Source organism: Channa argus, chromosome 23, assembly GCF_033026475.1.
Source record: "Channa argus isolate prfri chromosome 23, Channa argus male v1.0, whole genome shotgun sequence".
NCBI classification, from domain to species: domain Eukaryota; kingdom Metazoa; phylum Chordata; class Actinopteri; order Anabantiformes; family Channidae; genus Channa; species Channa argus.
Window position 1 is genome coordinate 3,721,428 of NC_090219.1, and position 22,413 is coordinate 3,743,840.

Here is a 22,413-nt window from a genome sequence, read left to right on the forward strand (position 1 = left end):
TTTGACAGTCAACGAAAAGCAGGTGACTAAAAGTATTTTTGGTACCCCACCCCCTCAGTATTGGTACATGCTCCACACTAGCTTAACTTAGATTCAATTATTTCATAACTATCTTAGAAAGATCATTTTTTCAGCCCAGTGATCAGTGGGAGGTTATTGGCAGTGCTGCAGGCATGCAGGCTCAGAAAGCTGCAGTCTTTAGTGTCATCTGAAGTACGATTCCATCTAAAGAAGCTCTCATAAATAAATCAGTGTCTAAAGACACAAAAAGGAATGAGATTAAATCGCCACTCCACACTCTCACATTGGGAGCTAATGTTTTTCTGAAGCCCAGTGTGAATAAGTGAATGGAAATCCTTTCACTATAGGGTACTTTTATTTGTAGAATACTGGGCATAATAAAGAAGCACACGGTGTGTAAGAGTAAATTTATCGGATTAATAAGTGGTAATAGGTCCATGTTTGTGGGCGAGATGATGGTCAAACAAAAGTCTGTGTTTGTGTACTTTAAATATTAATAGAATACTCACTCACTTTTACAAAAATGTTAGCAACCTGACAGACAGACAGGCAAGCAGACAAAGAGAGACAGTTGATAGAGTCTGAGGTTAAGAAACTTTCAGTTAAAAGTATTTTCTCTGAGTGGAATATAATTCATTCACGTTCAACTCTCAGACCAGAATCTTTCATGGTTAGGTGCAGCGGTGGAAGGAAAAAAAAAACGTCTGCTCTGCCTCATTTCCATAAATGGGCTATTCTTTAGAGCCACACAGTGTGAATATATTTAGCAAAAATCACTCCTTGAAAATCCAGCTCCTCCTTAAAGGATTGAACTATGTGTTACTGTTGTAGTTGTCCTCATTTCCAAACACTTTGCAGAAGGCCAAAGATATTTTGCAACAATGTGTATGAATTTTTTTGAAAGCCATTAGAAGGGTGTAAGGGATGGAGATTCTACCGGATCTGACAGCGAGAACATCAGTTCGATTCATCAGATTGCTGCTGTTACCAATAGGCTGATGCTGTCTGAGGAGCATAAGCATTATGAAGAACTGGTGGCTCTCTGTGAACAGGTGTGTGAAGGATGGAATCTTTGAAAAGATCCTTCCAATCTTTTCCTGTTTTTGCAAGATTAGCACACCAAATGGATTCTTTTTGTGTAAAAATAAAATAAAATAAAATAAAATACGGTAAAGACAAAAGAAAAACAGCAGGCCTACATCTATTTTTCTGTAGATCTACACAATCTGAAGTCACACTTTAAACTACTCTAATCAATATTTAAACAGCGGATCGTTTTTTTCTTGCTTGTATTTTATTGTTTTGGTTCACTCTCACCGCTCTCATCTTGGGTTGTTTATCACCACAAAATGCATTTTTACATTACTTTTATTGAAAAAGCTTTAAAGGAGCATAAATACTAGGCAGATATTTGACCAACATAGTTGCATTTATGTATATTTTCTATTATTTTATTATTTAAAATAATAATAATAACAATAATGCTGTTCTCTTTCAGGGGTCGCCACAGCGAATCATGTGCCTCCATCTAACTCTATCCTCTGCATCCTCTTCACTCACACCAACTAACTTCATGTCCTCTCTCACTACATCCATAAATCTCCTCTTTGGTCTTCCTCTAGACCTCCTGCCTGGCAGCTCCAACCTCAGCATCCTTCTACCGATATATTCACAATGTCTTCTCTGAAGATGTCCAAACCACCTCAATCTGTCCTCTCTGACTTTATCTCCTAAACATCTAACATGAGCTGTCCCTCTGATGTGCTCATTCCTGATCCTGTCCATCCTCGTCACTCCCAAAGAGAACCTCAACATCTTAAGCTCTGCTACCTCCAGCTCTGCCTCCTGTCTTTTCTTCAGTGCCACTGTCTCTAAGCTGTACAACATTGCTGGTCTCACCACCGTCTTGAACAACTTTCCTTTCATTTTTGCTGATACTCTTTTATCCCACAACACACCTGACACTTTTCTCCACCCGTTCCAACCTGCCTGCACTCGCCTCTTCACCTCTTTTCCACACTCACCGTTGCTCTGAACCGTTGACCCTAAATACTTAAAGTCCTGCACCTTCTTCACCTCTGCTCCCTGTAACCTCACCGTTCCACCTGGGTCCCTCTCATTGACACACATGTATTCTGTCTTGCTGCGGCTAAGCTTCATTCTTCTGTTTTCCAGAGCAGACCTCCACCTCTCTAGATTTTCCTCCACCTGCTCCCTGCTCTCACTACAAATAACAATGTCATCTGCAAACATCATAGTCCATGGAGATTCTTGTCTAACCTCATCTGTCAGTCTGTCCATCACCAGAGCAAACAAGAAGGGGCTGAGAGCCGATCCTTGATGCAGACCCACCTCCACCTTGAACTCCTCTGTCACACCTACAGCACACCTCACCACTGTCTTACAGCTCTCATACATGTCCTGCACCACTCTAACATACTTCTCTGCCACTCCAGACGTCCTCATACAATACCACAGCTCCTCTCTCTGCACCCTGTCATACGCTTTCTCTAAACCTACAAAGACACAATAGAACTCCCTCTGACCCTCTCTGTACTTCTCCATCAGCATCCTCAAAGCAAATACTGCATCTGTTGTTCTGTTTCTAGGCATGAAACCATATTGCTGCTCACAAATGCTCACCTCTGCCCTTAGCCGAGCTTCAACTACTCTCATCAGCTTTATTTCTCTGTAGTTGCCACAGCTCTGCACATCTCCCTTGTTCTTAAAAATCGGCACCAGTAGACTTCTCCTCCATTCTTCAGGCATCCTCTCACTCTCCAAGATCTTGTTAAACAAACTAGTCAAACTCTACTGCCACCTCTCCTTGACACTTCCATACCTCCTCAGGTAAGTCATCAGGACCAACTGCCTTTCCACTCTTCATCATCTTCAACGTCCTCCTCACTTCACTCTTACTAATCTTTGCTACTTCCTGCTCCACACCAGTCACCTCTTCTAGTCTTCGTTCCCTTTTATTTTCCTCATTCATCAACACTTAAAAGTTCTCCTTCCATCTTCCCATCACACTCCTGGCACCTGTCAATACATTTCCATCCTTATCTTTAATCACCCTAACCTGCTGCACATCCTTCCCATCTCTATCTCTTTGTCTGGCCAACCTGTACAAATCCACCTCTCCCTCTTTAGTTTCCAACCTAGCATACAAGACCTCATATGCTCTTTGTTTGGCTTTTGCCACCTCTACCTTCACCTTACGCTGCATCTCCTTGTATTCCTGTCTACTCTCTTCAGTTCTCTCAGTGTCCCACTTCTTCTTAGCTAGTGGTTCAGTCATCTGGAAGCACCTCCTGAACAACCAGATTCTGTCTCAGCTCCTCCCTGAAAACTACAAAACATTCTTCCTTTTTCAACTTCCACCACTTCGTCCTCTGCTCTGCCTTTGTCCTCTTCATCTTCCTCACCACCAGAGTCATTTTACACACCACCATCCTGTGTTGTCTGGCTACACTCCCCCCTACCAATACTTTACAGTCACTGGCCTCTTCCAGATTACAACTTCGGCACAAGATGTAGTCCACCTGAGTGCTTCTACCTCCGCTCTTATGTGTTACCGCATGTTCCTGCTTCTTCTGGAAGAAAGTCTTCCCTAAAGCCATTTCCATCATATTTGCAAAGTCTACCACCAACTGTCCTTCTGTGTTCCTGTCCTGAAGACCAAACCTGCCCATCACATTCTCATCACCTCTGTTCCCTTCACCTACATACCCATTGAAATCTACACCAATCATCACTATCTCACCTCTGGGGATGCTCTGAATCACTTCATCTAACTCACTCCAGAATTTCTCCTTCTCTTCTAACTCACATCCTACCTGTGGGCCATAACCACTAACAACATTGAACATCACGCCTTCAATTTCCAGCTTCAGAGTCATTAACCTCTCAGATACTCTTTTCACCTCTAGAACATTCCTCACAATCTCCTCTTTCAGTATAACTCCTACTCCATTTCTCTTCCTATGTGACCCATGGTAGAACAACTTGAACCCTGCTCCTAAGCTTCTAGCCTTGCTACCTTTCCACCTGGTCTCCTGGACACAAAGTATATCCACCTTCCTTCTCTAGCTCTCTAGCCTTCGCTGTCATAGTCCCAACATTCAAAGTCCCTACTGTCATTCCTACATTCTTAGCTTTCCTCTTCTCTCTCTGCCTACAAACATACCTTCCTCCTCCTTCTTTGACCAACAGTAGTCTAATTTCCACCGGTACCCTGTAGGTCAACAGCACCGGTGGTGGTCGTTGTTAACCCGGCCCCGACCGATCCGGTATAGGTATATTTCACTGCTATTAGCACAATATCAAAAATGTTGTGTTTTTGCTATATCACTTTAAATACTGATAATATTAGTGTGTTAGTGTTGTGTCTTCATTGCTTTACCTCTACGTGGCCAAAAATCTGTTTGTGGAGACCTATTATTAATGGCCAAAAATGGAATTTTACTTGCGAGTGTGAAAATTAAGAAAACCCTAAAAGGAAGCTAACGTCCACCCCCACATACTCACACATCCTTTGCACACACACACACAAAGTACAGCCGTTGTGTACAAAAAAAGCCATACTGCAAGAATACACATATAGTTACATATAAAACATATGGGCAGCCACAGTCACACATGAAACAGATGGAGACATTTAATTAAACCTCGTGTGCTCTTTGTCTATGTCATGTAATTAATATTACTGCTTATTTCTGCATTTCTAACCATCTGACTGCGTTCACAGATGGTTAGGAATGGTAAGAGTTAGGTGTAAAAACTGTTTGTAATGAACAGGAACCTGGACTATACTGACACACTTGCAGCTCTGTTAGACGGTAATGTGCTGTTCATATTTGGGGCTGATTTTTCCTTTATGTTTATACAGGATTTATCATTTTGTGAGCATGAAGGTGAGCCAGTATTCAATCAGGTGTGAGATTTGAATCATAATCATAGAGTCGTGTCTCCTGTAAAAAGTAAAATGTGAAATATTTCAGCAAAATAGAAATCCCACTTACATGTTCACTCTCTCTAGTCAGGATCCGTTTGTCGGGAATATGGTCCCTGATCTTTGCTGTCTGTGTGAAATGCAACACTTTTAAAGTAAGTTCTGATAAAGCAGAAAATAACTGGCTTGTATAACGTCTTGGATTACAGAGAAGGTAAAAGATGTTTGTGTAGTCCCCATAATTATTCAACAACTGCTTTTTCAAACACAATTTAAATGAAGAAATATTGCTTTGATAAAAGTTGCCTGGAGCTACATTTTGGGGTTCTAATGGATCCCTTCTTTTCAACCCCAGTCCTTTACACTATGTGATATCTCATTTTTGCATGATCAAAGTCTTCAGCGTAATGCAGCAAAAATAAGTCATACAGTGTAGCCAACAAGTGATGTCAGCTCTGGGGATTTTATTCCCTAAAGGAAGGGAAAAGTATCAGAAAAAAGACATTCAAGTTTAACACAGAATGATAAAAACAAATGGCTTTTACTTTAAATGAGCGCTGCTTCGCTCCGTAATCAATTGACAATGCTTTTCGCTTGACTGGGCTCTGCTTTGTTTCAGCTCACTGGCTGATTCTAATCTATTTCATCAAACATGCACTGAAAACAAGCCGAGGCTACAGCAAAAAGGGAAAAGAAAGCAGCAGAATTTAGGCGCTTTAAATCACACAGAGGTTTCTTAATCCTAGAGGATTCAAACTCTGTGGCTGCTCATTTATGTGGCTGTGAAAAGATCCATACAGCCTGTCTGTGTTCTTTTTTTCCAAGAAAACTGTGCAAACATTTCAAACAGAGCCATTATCTTCTCTTTGAAATTTGAGGAAATTATCATATTTCTTTGAACTTTGAAAGGAATGAGTCATTTTAGGGCATTTTGCTTCCACTGCAGCAAAACTGAAAATACATCACATACGGCAGTTCCACATTTTCTCACTTCTTATTTGCGTATCTTACGTGTATCTTTGTGTTTCTTATCATATTTTCTGTGTTCTACAATGCTGTTGCTTTGAAAAACCTGCACACACATGCTGTAATTCTTGCTTATACAATTGTAATATTTGCTCTTTTCTTCTTTATTCTTTTCATTTATTAGTGCTATTCTATGACTGCGACCATAATTTCCCCACAGGGAACATTCTTAATATTCATTCTTACACCATATACCTAACAGTTTTTGGACATACAATGGTACAGTACACACATGAGAGACAAAGATAAAAATAGTTTCATGAAAAAAGGGTTTGGGCCTTTATTTCATTCTTTGTTATTGCCCGATTGAGACAGCCTGCATGTGTGAAGCTGTCATACCACAATTCATCCAAAACTACTAAAAAGCCAATTATGAAGCCTGTGTTCATCGTAACTCTGACCTTCACTTCATTGCCGACCTTCAGTTTAGCCAAAATGTTTTAAAAAAAATTTAAGTAAACAATATTTCTCTCATCAGGTTTACAGCAGAAATAACAGCAGCTTGTTTGGACAAATTGGGCAGAAGTGAAAAATCACAGTTCAAGGGTCAACATTTGCATAAAGTGTCCAAAATATTAAAGTAAAAATAAAAGCTAATTAGAACGGAAAAGTTAGGTAAAACTATTTCTGGTTGAGGATGAACTGCTTGTGGCTAAGACTATGTGATATCTTATATGTTGCGACTGAGAGAGACAGGTGACGTGGAACAAAGGTCAACCAGACAGGGACTTCAATGATGGACACTGCAATTACATGGTACCCGTTTAAACTACACCTCCTCAAACAAACAATATGTAATGTTTTAATTAATTTACTAGATGGATTAGTATATTTTTTTAGGGGACTGATGTGCGCATTAAGTTTTGCATTAGACAGAGCTGTGTCTTCCTGCTTCCAGTTTTCCTGCTTTAAAGGCGTTCTGGACTTTATATAACTTTTTAGGATTACTTTGTCGTTTTAAGCCTGCTGTATTTCCCCTTAAAGTGCATATAGTGACGGCTTCTTATTGGTTACACGTGACAGTAGCCCGAGAAATTCTGAGTGCGGAGGTTAATTTTTGACCCTGAAAATAAATTACCAAAATTTAAATAAGGTGTCCATGAAATGTTTTCTGGATACTTCTCAAGTGCATTATTGTGTGGACGTTGACAGGTTGCTTTATTGTAAAGCAGGTTGGAGATGAATCAAGTGTAAATAAACAGGTGGTCACATATTAGGAGCAAGAGAGAGCATTCCAACTTCTTACTGTATTCTGTGCATTTTGCAGGTGCTATAAATCAAGCCAGCCCTTGCTGATATGACTCCTCTCACTTTCAGTCCCTTGGGCCCTGTGTCCATCAGGATGATTGACAGCATCCCACCAGGCAACTCAAGTCAAAACCTCTCTGCTAGATCAGACACAGAATGATGTTTCTACTAGTGGAGGTAAATCACATTTCACTCCAATAAAAGTGCAAAAATAAATTTCTCAGCTAGACTTAGTGGCATATTTGTTACATTTTACTAGATACATTTTACTGCACTTACAAATACGGGGTTACTTAAGGTTTCTTTTTATCTTTTCCATGCAAGAAGTGAATTTACAACTACAACAAGTGTATTTCAGAAAGACAAAAGCAAGCTGAAGGTGTCCATGACATAGACAGTCTGTGGTTGGTGCCCACATAACCTTATAAACTTTAGTTTCATTTAGGCTCTCAGTTGAAGGATTTGCTGCTTGGCATCTCAATAATTTATTTTGGACTGCTGAACTGTGTAGTAAAGCCAATATAGAAGTGTCATTAGCTGCAGACTGGCTGCCATAAACTACACAAAACAATTTATAGTTTTAATTACTTCCTTTAAATGTACCTGGGTGTTTTTTAAAACACTGTATCCTGAAGTACATAGAGCAAAGTATACATTTGCTACAGTTTTAGTTAAATTTTGTTAGTAAGGTTTGGGTATTTGTGTTATCGTTGGCTTGTGATTCAGAAGAAGAAGAAACAAAGTGTTGTTTGTAGCCTTCAGCTGCACTAAACTACTACAGTTCATGTTTGTGCAGCCAAAATGCAAGAGACATTAGAGTTGCTAAAAAAAATTGTGATTTCTCAAACCAGTGAAGTGATGGTTTTGACATTTTCCAAAAGCTCTCTGCTTTGGCTGGCTACTTTTTTGGATTGTAATGTCTATGTTTTTGTTCTGCCACAGCTTGGAAATGTTTTTTTTTGAGAATTAAAAAGAACTTCCATAAACATTTCTGAGCAATAAAACATATGATTTAGTAGCTAATGAACCACAAATTGGGAACCAAATGTCAGTGTGGAGTCCAGTAGCTATAAAGGAGATATAAATTCATGAACATTTCTGAAGTCTGTGGCATCAGAGACCTCTGATGTGCTCAGAATGAAGCTTCTTTCTGTTTATGTCGAACTCATTCAACACCTAATCCTGCTGCTTCGATGTCACACCAAAGGGCACATTCATCTGGGAAAATCTAAGCTATCTTGACCTGAGGGGCTGCATTCGATTGGATCTGAGAAATCCTTTGGAAGCTGTGAGGCATGTGTGATATTTTCAGCCTCTGTGCCTAAGTGCTGTCTGAATGAGTTTGTAGGTAACAGCCAAATCCCAAGTAAATTCAGTCTGATTTATAGTTTAAAAGTAGGTTCAACTTTTCTTATAATCCTGCTTTTTTGCTTCCTGTCATCACACAGGCCGAAGCAGGATCCTCTCTTGGCTCACACACTCTCTCAGTGGAAGGAGCCACCAGCAAGGATCTCTCGTGCCACCGCGCCATGTGGTGTGGGTTTTCAACATCACCATTTTCATAATGAGGTGTCAACAAGGATGATGGATGATGTCTTTCCTCCCCTCCTCAGTTTGGACTCCAAGGTGCAGAAACTTGGCAAAGAGAACCAAAAGGAAATCAGTATGCAGAGGAAATGTGAGAGATGTGGGCAGAGTGAGTTGCTTTGCTTTGCCATGTCTCCCATGAAGAGAGACCACAGCTGAAACATAAAGAAGTGCTACAGTCCCAGACATCACTGCCAGGATCAGACTGATTTGCTGACGTCTTTGGTTGAAATAATCTGATTCCCCCAGACTCATAAAATTCTATGATCCTTATTTTGTGCTGTGGGTCTGTAAAAAATATTTGTTACCACTTTATCTCTTCAGCTTAGATGAGTATGTGGCACAGGCTCACTGCCCTTCTTTGCGACACCACACAATCTCAAAATGTCTTGTCTGTTCTAGCCACAGATTACAACTCAACTACTTTCAAGGGATGTGCAACATCAGCGGTAACCATCAGAGTCTACAGGTCTGAAAACTCTTTGAGGCTGCAGTGAAATGGTAAATGGTCTGCACTTAAATAGCGCTCTTCTACCTATCAGCACTCAAATTGCTTTACACTGCTTCTTATTCACCCATTCACACACACAATCACACACATTCAGACACTGATGGGGCAGCTGCTATGCAGCCAGTCAACACACACCAGGAGCAACTAAGTTGGGGTTTAGTGTTTTGCTCAAGGACACTTTGACATGTGACCGGAGAAGCTGGATTGGTGGAAGACCTCTCTACCTTCCTGCACCACAGTTGCCCCAGTTGTATCCAGGAGATGGTGAAAACTCCTCAGAAAGGTGTGAAGACCTTGTAGCTGTGAGGTGTCAGCATTCACACAAATATTTCACTAAAATAATCAAATTTCTCCTACTATTGTTGTCCATATGAAAAAGTATTACCTGAATACCTTTAGTTTAGTGCACCTTAAAAGTTTAAAATCTTCATGAAAGTAGAAATACAGACTTCAATTCACCAACAGAGAGAGGAGTTCCTCACAAGACGGCATACAAAAATAAAAATTCTACATGCTGTGAGGTTAACTTCACATTCTCTATAGTTGCATAGATTTTTTTTTTATTTTGTCCTGGATATTTCTGTAAAAACCCACTCAGATGTAGCTACAGCACATGTACACATGGGTTAACACCCAACATCATTAAAACAGGTACAGCTCAGATGACAGTGTTTACATGACCAAAAAACTGCGACTTTTAATCCTGTGATGCTCCCGACACTAATTACGACTTAGTACTTCCGTGACAACAATCAAAAGGAGAGTAGACTTCATCAGATTACCAACCAATTAACTGTGTGTAATAAGTGTGTAAATCGGAGGTGCAAGAACTGGTGGAGTTCGGTCTTTACTCCGTACATGGATGTGTTGGATGGGCAGCTGCATTCTGTGATGATTTTTATCTAGTCAGAAATTCCTAATTAGAAAATCATGATGTTGATGGGGTGAGGATGAAATTACCTTTTTCTTCCATGAATAACACTGAAAAAATGTTTTTTACTTTATTTCGTGAGCCACATTTTGTACTGAGTGAGGTTTTCACCGTAATGGTTACAGCTGCTGTAATGAACCATTCGGAAAACATTCCAAAAATGCGCAGTAGCTACTCGTAGATACAAACAGCAAACCATCCATCACAAGCAATTATTTATTTATTAGACAAGTATACATTTTTCCTTGAGGTTGGTGCAGTGCAAGGTTTCTTTCTGTTGCTTCATCTGTGCGGCCCAAGCTTTACTTTGCCTCCAGCCGTTGTAATTTACATTAAAAATCAATCAGATGTGAACCAGGTGAATTTGTCTTGACTCCTCCATCACCTGGGTTTATCAAAGACATGTTGTACTGAGGGTTAGACATTCCAGCTGCTTGTTAAACTGCCTGAAGAAGACACATTTCCCTGAAAGCTGACTTTTTCTGAACACTGTTTACTTTTGCACTTGAACTTGAATAATGAATTTGAAACAGTACTTCTAGTGGAGAATAATTACAGGCATGTACTTGCACTTTTAGTTGAATATTGAGTTTGTGTACTTCTACCGCCTGTGTCTAAACATTTGTATATTGTTTCCCATCCTATAATTCAGCCTCTTTTTTGAAGCAACCATAGCAAAGTACAACAGAGCGAATGACTTATGTTGGTCATTGGTACAAATTTGTTAAATGTTAAATGCTTTTTGAAAACTAGTACTGAATCTACTGTGATAGTCTCTCAGCATTATAAGGCATTAATTGTCTGTTTTTTTGTATTGTTTAGACCACTAATAAGTTTAGTTTTATTGCCCTTGGTGATCATAAATCAACACAAGACATTAGGCTGACATATAAATTGCAGTTTTAAATAGAGAAAAGTATGTGTGACAGTTGGAAAATATTTGACCCCATGAGAGGTTCTCATTTTAATTTAGCTTTTAAAACTCATTTTAAAACTCATTTTTGCCCCCCACAGTGCAGCACTTGAATACATTTTGGTTCCCAGGAAAACAGAGTCCTTTAGAGGCTACTTATGCAGACATTAGTGCTTCTTATATTAGGAAGCGAAATGTTAATGTGAGACAGAATCCCCACAGTTACAATACATGACAATAATTGACAATAATTTTGATACTGGTTTATTTTTAATTTTATTGTGTCCCTGTGCTTGTCACTGAAGACAATCAAGACTTACAGGAATCCACAACAAACTGTGGATGAAAAAGATTTCCAAAGAGGTTCATGATCAGCACTAAAAGCAAAAAAAAGGGGGGGAGGGTGCCATGAGATGCAAACATTTTAATATGCTGAACATGTGCAAGCATCCAGGCATCATCCAAGCTTCTTGATGAGTACAAAGAAGCCATAAAGAAGCCAGATATCAGTTCCCGTCACTATTTTTCCTGAATATTATTGTGGAATGATTGTTAGTCTGTTTACTTGTTATCAGAATATCCAAGAAACATTTTCATCAATTAATTAGTGGCTCAAGGACGGTGGCTATGGTTAAAAAATCTTCCAAATAGCACAAGATTTCCAAAAGGCCACTGCAGGTCACCCTGGTCAATAGAATCAGATGCATAAAATGTCAGCCATAAAGCCATAAAATGTCAAAAAGTTACCTCCTGCCATCTGATTCTCAACGACAAAGGCAAGAACCTGTTCACTCTGACACTTCGTCACACTTCCGTCTGCTACAGGAACACAGGCCAAGTGATTACTCTTTGGAAAAGACAAACCTTTATTAATCCCTTTAGAAAGCCGAAAACGTATAAAAGAGATTCACCATAGTTGCCATATTGGGAGGTCAAGTTATATTTACAGACAGTGACATTGAAAATCAGACGACTACATGTTGTGTGTATGTGTATGTGTATATCCAATCTTTATATTGCATCATGCCAACTGTTTATTTTACTGCACCTCCTTAGCAACTAAATGATGCATCTCACTAATAAGAAACTTGAGCCCTCGATAGCGAGAAATACAAGTAAACCAGAAGGACTTCGCAGTGATTGTTGCAATAAATCTAGCCACTCTGGGCCATCACACCCGAAGCCGGTGGGAGTGTCGATTTGAAGTTTTCTTCCCACGAAGGAGCATCAGTGGTGGAATCAGGAGGAATGAAAAGCCATCAGAGCACCACATTGCAGGACAAGAATGACAGCTGGGCTGCGCGGCTTAATTTTGTCATCTTCATCAGGCTGCATGTCAGTGTCAATGTCAGCTGAGAAGGTGGATTGTGTTAAGAGAAGGAAAGTTGTTTGGGTCATTTCTGTGTGTGGGTTTCTCACAGTGGGCAGGAATAAGGTTTGTGCTCACTTTGTGCTTTAATATTTGACTCTTTTCCTGCTTTAGATGTTAAATCCAGATAAGAAATGGAAACCCCACGATGAGATAAACACATTTGTAACAACCACAGCATTATATTGGCTCTTTCATCTAAAGATAAAAACACACCAAGCTTAAGTGAAGGGAGCAGGTATTTGTTGTAAATATTTAGGCCTGGGTGGGAGGGTTTTCATATATATTTATCACATTAAAATCTTATTTTTCCCTCCCTGAAACTTGACCTTTAGATCTATATCACTCCAAAGTTAAATTGAGAAGCTTGTATTATAGTGGAATTAGCCTCTGTAGGCACAGTGACCATTATAGCATCTTTCATCAGCAAGCCATGTTTTGCAGGTGGTAGGTGTATGATTGAAAAGACAAAAAATAATAATAACTCAGGCCCTGAAGGCTTTAATAGTCACACCGATTTCCTTTACAAAAGTGCTCAACTGTATCGGTTGAGCTGAAAATGCCTCCAGTATATCGTACTGGCCCTGACCTGTGGAAATGGGAAAAAACATGCAAACGTTACATTGAATCAGCTATGCAACCAATGTCTAAAACAACAGATGGATTTGTGCACAACACAGGATGAAATGTAAAGAGGAGTTGCTCCTCCAAAGTTGTTTTATCCCTGAAGGCTGTGTGGATGCAGTAATCCTGCTGTTCTGATAACACTGCGTGATCTTTTGGGTCCCAAATGAATGAACCCCCGCCTACGTGGATAAAAAGCAATGGAGCATATTGTAGCTGCAACCTGCTGGTCAGGCCTATTTCATGAAGAAGGTCGGCCTGCCCTCTCTTTTGTGTTGCAAGTCAACGCAGCGAGAAGGAAGGAGTAGTTCAAGGGTGAAGAGAAATGTGCTGGAGGTGGAGATGGGTCCTTCAGAATACCTACAAAGAAGATAAATGAGCTGTCTGTGTTGCTCTGTTGGGCGTTGGTGCAACAGAGAAGCCAGGTCCATTTACCAGACTCTCTAGTGTTGACTTCCATTACTGAGCCCTGTGGCCGAGGGCAGCCATGACAAATAGTGTAGAAATGAGCATGCTAACAGCATACAGACCACTGTATGGGCACCTGTGAGGCCTGGCAGGAACATTTTTGGCTGGAATTACACTTTAGATAAGTGTAATGGGGAGGTCTGAAGCATTACATGTCTTGAACAGCTGAGTAACACATTCAGAAATACTGTAGATTGAGAAGCATCATTCTTGGATTGCTGTTCACACTCAGTGACAATGTGGATTCCACTTTGTGGTGAGAAACCTGGTTTCTGATTTAAAAAAAAAAAGCAGGTTTTCTCAAAGGTCTCCAAATCAGCTTACTGTACACGACTCTCTCTGTCCAGTTTTGTTGTTGTTATTACAGGCTGGCTAAAAGTACGAAGCGATGGAGACGTCAACTAGGGACAAATATATGTCTGCTTGTGGAGCTCATTTGACAAAAAAGCAATTTGTGAGCATGGTTAAAATGAGAAAATGCACGTATAAATGAAAGTTATAGTAAAATATTGAAAATGATTTTAGTTCATAAAGTTCATATCTCCTTTATGAAATGTTCTCTAATATTTTTTATGTCCTCCCTTTGTCTTTCTAACCTCCTCTAACCTCTTTTGAAACCCTCTGAGTTTTTGTGTTTGGTCCATTTCAGTTGTAATTTTAGCCCATCCTTCACAGCATAATCTACAGCACAATCTTCACATTACATGTTTGTCTGCAATGTAAAGCCACAAATTTTCTATAATATTTAAGTCTGGAGACCGGGAACAACGTGGTAAATCATTCAGCTTTTTCATTATAAACCACTGCTGAGTTGACTTTGCTTTGTGCTTTGGGTCATTGTCTTGTTTAAGGATGAACAGTCTCTTCATTTTTAACTTTTTACGTATGATACCTAAATGCCTTGAAGCATTTTAACAATCCCCTCTATCTTTATGAAGGCTTGCCAATTTCATTTTGAGGCCTTCTGAATCAGATTTCCTGATCTCATTGTTTTTGTTGCTTTTAGCAAACTGCTTGGCCTCAAGAGATCTACCCACTTACAAGGTAGAGCGGTTTATCATGGGGGAGGAAAATATTTGCACTGAAATAATTTAATAATTGTACTATAACTTTGGTAAGGCACTCGTCCACGGACCACAGGGTCAGTGGTTCGATCCCTAGTCGAAATGTCACTTGGCAAGACACTGAACCCCCAACAGCCCTTTCCAACCTCAAGCTGTGCAGAGCCGGTCCAAGCCCAGTAGAAATTGGGGAGGTTGCTGCCATGGCAACCCTGAACTCACATAATCAACTTGAAATAATTTTCCTGTCTTCTGTCAGATTCTGTGACCTGGGGGTCTTCGTATACCATTAAATGCTTCATGTAAAAATGATTCATTTGTTTTCAGTGAAGGAAAATGATGTTACATCTACACAAGCTTCTAAGGCTTCTGCAGCGCATCAGTGAGGAGCACATGCAGATTTCAGTTATGATTGGGTGAATAAATGATACAGAGCTGCATATGTAATGAAAGCAGCACAGCAGAATGCCCACAGTCTTGATTTGATAGCTAATTACCACAGTCGCTATTAGTGTCAGTCTTATTCTTGTCTGCTAATCGGTTCCTAAATTAAAATGACTGGTTTGTATGACCATGATTCGAAGCAGCTAGACTCTAGCATTTCACCCTATATCTGTGGTTACACAAAACTACTTAAATGTGTTTTGGAACATGAAAATAGTGAAGAAGAAAAAAACAAACTCTGCACCAAGCAACCTTAAAGATTTGACAATGAATTTGAAATTACTTCGTTTTGAAAAAATACTGTGTAAATGTCTCTTTGTGATAACTCCAATCATACACAGGAAATATATACACAGCTTCATTAAGGCAGAACGATGTGGTTTGTTTTACAGAATGCTGACATCCACTAACTAAACTACTTGAAAAATAACAAGATGTTATATGAAGTTTATTATTCCTCACATGCATTAGAGCAGTAAATAGCACAGCTATCATTAATATTCTGCAAACATAGTATATTTCACTGCCTGGATTGACTCAAAAAACAATGTTTCTGTTTTCACATAGGGAAAAATCCATGTATATGAAGGATAACTATTTCCCGAATTTTCTAGTCCAAGACAGCAAATTAAAGTTGGGGCCGCATGTGTTGCTATGGCGATGGCTCCTGAGCATGCAGTCTCTTCTTCATCCCCCGTCCGTGAAATGTGAGTTTGAACTTCTTGAGGGCTTCTAACGCCCCGGGGATTTCGATTCATAGCAGAGTGTAGTCGCTGGGGAAGCCGGCTCACCATTGTTTGTTGCTATGTTATTATTCATCATCCTTTTTCATGTTCAAGTGCAGAACACGTCTTCATAGTCCAGCTGTCCTCTGCTTGAGATGATAGAAGTGTTAAACTTCAGTGGACAGCAGCTAATTCAGAAACTTTCCACTGGAAACGCATTTGTATGGGAGTAATCACATGCTCTCACACACAAGACACATTCCTTTGTTTTTCCCAATATTTATTTTTGACAAATAACCGACATTTGGCTTGAAAAATACAGTAGGTGTAGCCAGTAAACATGAACCAAGACTGCGTCATAATCACATCTCACAGGAGATACAGTGAAAGCAAAATGCCACAAACACCAATAACCTTTAAAACATTTAAATCCTCACAAATACATGAGCCCTGTTTCACCTAACAGACAATTACATATTTTTATTATTACAAAGTAGCACAAGCAGGCACCAGATGTAGCAAAAAGTAAAAAAATAAAAAATACAAAATAAACTCTACAGACATGGAGACTGCTTTGGTTAAACGTTTATCATATGTAGACGCAAAAACAGGAGCAGCTTCATCATCAGGGATGGATTCCAACTAAGAGGAGCTTAGTTGGAATCCATAGTTTTTTTTTACCTTGAAGCTGAGACTTTAACCCGACATACATGTTAACACTTAAGATGCTCCCTCAGAAGCTGTTAAGAAGCATCTTGAAAAGAACAGCTCTTGTCTCCTCTTCCTAACCCTGCAGAGGAAGGAGAAGCAGAGAATGCTACTGAAGACACCCCCACCCCCCCTTTGCTCCTCCTCTGCTTTGTTTTTTAAAGATTTGTAAGGCTGAGGAAAAATTGTACATGAAAGTAACAGATGAAAGCAGATTCTTTGACAACTCAACATTGTCTATGTTTCTTGGTTAACACTCAGGTGTAGAACCTGTAGGCCAAAACAGAATATTTCATTCTGTGCCTGAGGCGTAACTGCAGAAATCACTCTTTGCAATCATGAATTATTCTGTAAAGGAACAAAATAAGAAATCAAGCAGAGGCACATTTTACTCGCAGCTGTCCTCTAGGAAGCCAATATAAATAATACAGAAACAACTTCCTTCAATTTACCCATGAGTGCTTTGTCAGTGTTTGCTGCTGGCTGAAAATCCTGGAACTTTTCAGGAACTAAGAAAAGCAACATACTTTTTTCTTTTTTTGTAGCATTACTAAGCACAGATTTAGTAAGCTCAAGGTGATCAGAGTTTTTTTGGAGTGCATAATCCTTCAATTAGAGCGCAAGCATGAAAATCCTCTAAAGTGGAGCTAACTAAGAGCTAAAGCACAGTTAGCAGCTTAAAGAGCACATTATCTGTCAAGGCTATACATTGGTGCTTGTAGGAATGGTTTTAAACAGAGCTTTGAAAAAAAAAAAAGCGGCATGAATGGCACAAAAGAAATGCCAATTTTTTCTGTGACAGATGAATCATCAGAAATATGGGGTTACTATTTCACTGTCACTAAGTGACATTTATTAAAGATGGCACTTGCTAGTTTCAATTCTGTGCTGTCACATGCTTTGTGAACACAGATGATCAAATTTTGTGTATGGACCTGAGGATGTAAATGAGGTTTGCTGTGCCTCGCTTTCCATCCCAGCATCCGCACCACCCATGTGCTGCCTCCAGCACCTAACGAGCTTCTTGTTGAGGGAGGTGGAGATAAGAGAGAAATCGACTGTGTACACAGTCCCATGCCTCCATCTCATTTCAGTTTCCATTTGCATCTGGCATTGTTCTGCAGATAGAGTCAGAATTACATTTCTCCCCCTTTGAGAAGCATTTTAGCTTGTTTTAAGGAAATGTACTGTCTTGTGGTTAAAATCATATTGGTAGCTTACTGTTTGTTTCAGCAGGTATTAACTATTGCTGAGCAGAGACTCAGGAGTGGGAGGCTTCTGTCTAGTATCAAAGAATAGTTGGTAGAATTGGAGAAATTTATTATTTTACAGCAACATAAATGAGCACATGGATGCTACTTTCATGTGTGTATGCTACAGTGGAATTTACTGACATCAGACTGTGGGATCTGCTGCCTCTATGTTGGTTATGTTGCAGGTTGTGTTCTTTCTTCCCATCTTCATCAAATCTGTGTGAGGTAATTTTATACATATTTTATTATTATTATTCTACAGATAAAACTTGAGATGAATTTATTACATAACTAATGAGCATAACAAAGCACCTGCTGGCTACAGATTTGTGTTAGGGTACAGCCATAACATAGTAACGGAGTTGTAAATCTAACTTATAAAAAAAAAACAAGTAAAGATGAAAAGTCTTTCTTGGTTGATTCTAATCAGCTGTGATCTTTTAATATATGTAACTTGCCTTTTAGATAGTGGGCTCCAATTTCATAATGTCCACAAACAACTGAACAGAATGTAAAGGACTGCACAGACAGTAAAATGAAGGCTAAATTCATTCATAGGTTCTCCTGCTGCCATAAATATGGAAATAACTCATTGTCTCCTGCCTTAAAAACCAGTGGAGGCCAGTGTTTGCAAGTAAACTCTGCTGAAGATTTCTTTGTGCCAGTTGTCTGTCAATAAACCTAGCTCACTGTCACCACCTGTGCACTGCTCTTGGGACAGTGGTGCTTGTGCCCGCAAATCTCACGTCACCTATGTGCTGTTGTTATTCATGTATTCACACGCCTCGGCACTGGAAAGGATAAAACGGAGAGTGGAGGTGGGTGGGTAGATGGGGAGCTGCAGGGACGGGGAGTTCTCGGCGACGGAAGGACATGAAAACAAAGATCAAACTAGAAAGTGGCTGGAGATGACAGCACTAAGCTGTCAATGTGTAGGACAAAAGTAATACATCACTTACAAATCCAATTATTCATGTGCTGCAGAGGCTAAAAACATTCAGACTGTATGTAACATTATTCACCGTAACACTATCATATTGGTATCATTTACATGGGAATTTGGAATTATGTTAATGACCACTATCTACTATTCTACCAATAAACTTCATTCATATGTCCTTGACACTTGGCATTTAAAAAATAAATGTCTTTTAACATAGGTCTTACTGTTTAAACTAATTGCTCATGCTTGCTATCACTACTCATTTATAAGTTTCAAGTTTACATAAATCAAACTGCATTTCTTGTCCCTTAAATGACAGTAGCTAACACACATCTTCTTCTGGGACACTTTGCTAGTTAATGAAACACTTTTTTTGTTCGCCCACACATGACACTGTTTACATTTGTGTGCTTGTAAATGACAGACTATTAGAAGAATGATTATGAGTAATTTAAAGGGGCCATATAATGCATCAATTACAGCTTGTATTTTTATTCAGGGGATTTACTGAAATAAGGTTGTGTGGATTTAAATTTTTAAAGTGCTTATTTAGCTTCCATTGGCTCTTGATGCACCATCTTATCTTGTCAAGTATTTGAATTTATATGTTTGCCATAAAGGCCTGCCTTCCCCTGAGCCTGCTCTGTTCTGATTTGGCAGCTTGCTAAAGTCTTCCTGTTTGTCTACTGATAACAAGTAAAGCAATAGGGCAGAATGAAACCTGGGCTTTTCACTCACACTGAGCCTGTGAACACACATTCACCTCAAGCTTTGGGCCTTTGACTATATGTAATTTGACACCCAACTTGACAGAACTTTAAATATCACACCAGATCACAAAAAGCATAATATGCCCTCTTAACATGTTTATACTTAATGCAACCGCAAGGGGGCACAAGCCAGTGTCTTCTTGTGCCAGTCCCAAGTCTGGATAAATGCAGAGGGTTGTGGCAGGAAGGGCATCCGACGTAAAACACATGCCAAATCAAACATGCGAATCGTGACAAAGGCTTCCATACCGGATCGGTCGGGGCCCGGGTTAACAACGACCGCCACCGGTGCTGTTGACCTACAGGGTACCGGTGGAAATTGGACTACTGTTGGTCGAAGACGAAGAAGAAGAGGAGGAAGGTGTGTTCGTAGGCAGAGAGAGAAGAGGAAAGCTAAGAATGTAGGACTGACAGTAGGGACTTTGAATGTTGGTACTATGACAGGGAAGGCTAGGGAGTTGATCGACATGATGCAGAGAAGGAAGGTGGACATACTGTGTGTCCAGGAGACCAGGTGGAACTGTAGCAAGGCTAGAAGCTTAGGAGCAGGGTTCAAGTTGTTTTACCATGGGTCAGATAGGAAGAGAAATGGAGTAGGAGTTATATTGAAAGAGGATTTTGTGAGGAATGTTCTAGAGGTGAAAAGAGTATCAGACAGGTTGATGAGCCTGAAGCTGGAAGTTGAAGGGGTGATGTTCAATGTTGTGAGTGGTTATGCCCCACAGGTAGGATGTGAGTTAGAAGAGAAGGAGAAATTCTGGAGTGAGTTAGATGAAGTGATGCAGAGCATCCCCAGAGGTGAGAGAGTTGTCATTGGTGCAGATTTCAATGGGCATGTAAGTGAAGGGAACAGAGGTGATGAGACTGTTATGGGCAGGTTTGGTGTTCAGGACAGGAACGCAGAAGGTCAGATGGTGGTTGACTTTGCAAAGAGAATGGAAATGGCTGTAGTAAACACTTTCTTTCAGAAGAGGCAGGAACATAGGGTGACGTACAAGAGCGGAGGGAGAAGCGCTCAGGTAGACTACATCTTATGTAGACGTTGTAATCTGAAAGAGATCAGTGACTGTAAAGCATTGGTAGGGGAGAGTGTAGCCAGACAACACAGGATGGTGGTGTGCAAAATGATGCTGGTGGTGAGGAAGATAAGGAGGACTAAGGCAGAGCAGAGGACGAAGTGGTGGAAGTTGAAAAAGGAAGAATGTCGTTTAGTTTTCAGGGAGGAGCTGAGACAGACTCTGGGTGGTTTGGAGGTGCTTCCAGATGACTGGACTACTACAGCTAATTTGATCAGGGAGACAGGTAGGAGGGTACTCGGTGTGTCATCTGGAAAGAGGAAAGCGGACAAGGAGACTTGGTGGTGGAACGAGGCAGTTCAGGAGTGTATACAGAGAAAGAGGTTAGCTAAGAAGAAGTGGGACTCTGAGAGGACTGAAGAGAGTAGACAGGAGTACAGGGAGATACAGCGTAAGGTGAAGATAGAGGTGGCAAAGGCCAAACAAAGAGCATATGAGGACTTGTATGCTAGGTTGGACACTAAAGAGGGAGAGGTGGATTTGTACAGGTTGGCCAGACAAAGAGATAGAGATGGAAAGGATGTGCAGCAGGTTAGGGTGATTAAAGATAAGGATGGAAATGTATTGACAGGTGCCAGTAGTGTGATGGGAAGATGGAAGGAGTACTTTGAAGAGTTGATGAACGAGGAAAATGAAAGGGAACGAAGAGTAGAAGAGGTGACTGTTGTGAAGCAGGAAGTAGCAAAGATTAGTAAGAGTGAAGTGAGGAGGACATTGAAGAGGATGAAGAGTGGAAAGGCAGTTGGTCCTGATGACATACCTGTGGAGGTATGGAAGTGTCTAGGAGAGGTGGCAGTAGAGTTTTTGACTAGTTTGTTTAACAAGATCTTGGAGAGTGAGAGGATGCCAGAGGACTGGAGGAAAAGTGTACTGGTACCAATTTTTAAGAACAAGGGAGATGCGCAGAGCTGTGGCAACTACAGAGGAATAAAGCTGATGAGTCACACAATGAAGTTGTGGGAAAGAGTAGTGGAAGCTCGGCTAAGGGCAGAGGTGAACATTTGTGAGCAGCAATATGGTTTCATGCCTAGAAAGAGTACAACAGATGCAGTATTTGCTTTGAGGACGCTGATGGAGAAGTACAGAGAGGGTCATAGGGAGTTGCATTGTGTCTTCGTAGATTTAGAAAAAGCGTATGACAGGGTGCCGAGAGAGGAGCTGTGGTATTGTATGAGGACGTCTGGAGTGGCAGAGAAGTATGTTAGAGTGGTGCAGGACATGTATGAGAGCTGTAAGACCTTGGTGAGGTGTGCTGTAGGTGTGACAGAGGAGTTCAAGGTGGAGGTGGGTCTGCATCAAGGATCGGCTTTGAGCCCCTTCTTGTTTGCTCTGGTGATGGACAGACTGACAGATGAGGTTAGACAAGAATCTCCCTGGACTATGATGTTTGCAGATGACATTGTTATTTGTAGTGAGAGCAGGGAGCAGGTGGAGGAAAATCTAGAGAGGTGGAGGTCTGCTCTGGAAAACAGAGGAATGAAGCTTAGCCGCAGCAAGACAGAATACATGTGTGTGAATGAGAGGGACCCAGGTGGAACGGTGAGGTTACAGGGAGCAGAGGTGAAGAAGGTGCAGGACTTTAAGTATTTAGGGTCAACGGTTCAGAGCAACGGTGAGTGTGGAAAAGAGGTGAAGAGGCGAGTGCAGGCAGGTTGGAACGGGTGGAGAAAAGTGTCAGGTGTGTTGTGTGATAAAAGAGTATCAGCGAGAATGAAAGGAAAGGTGTTCAAGACGGTGGTGAGACCAGCAATGTTGTTCGGCTTAGAGACTGTTGCACTGAAGAA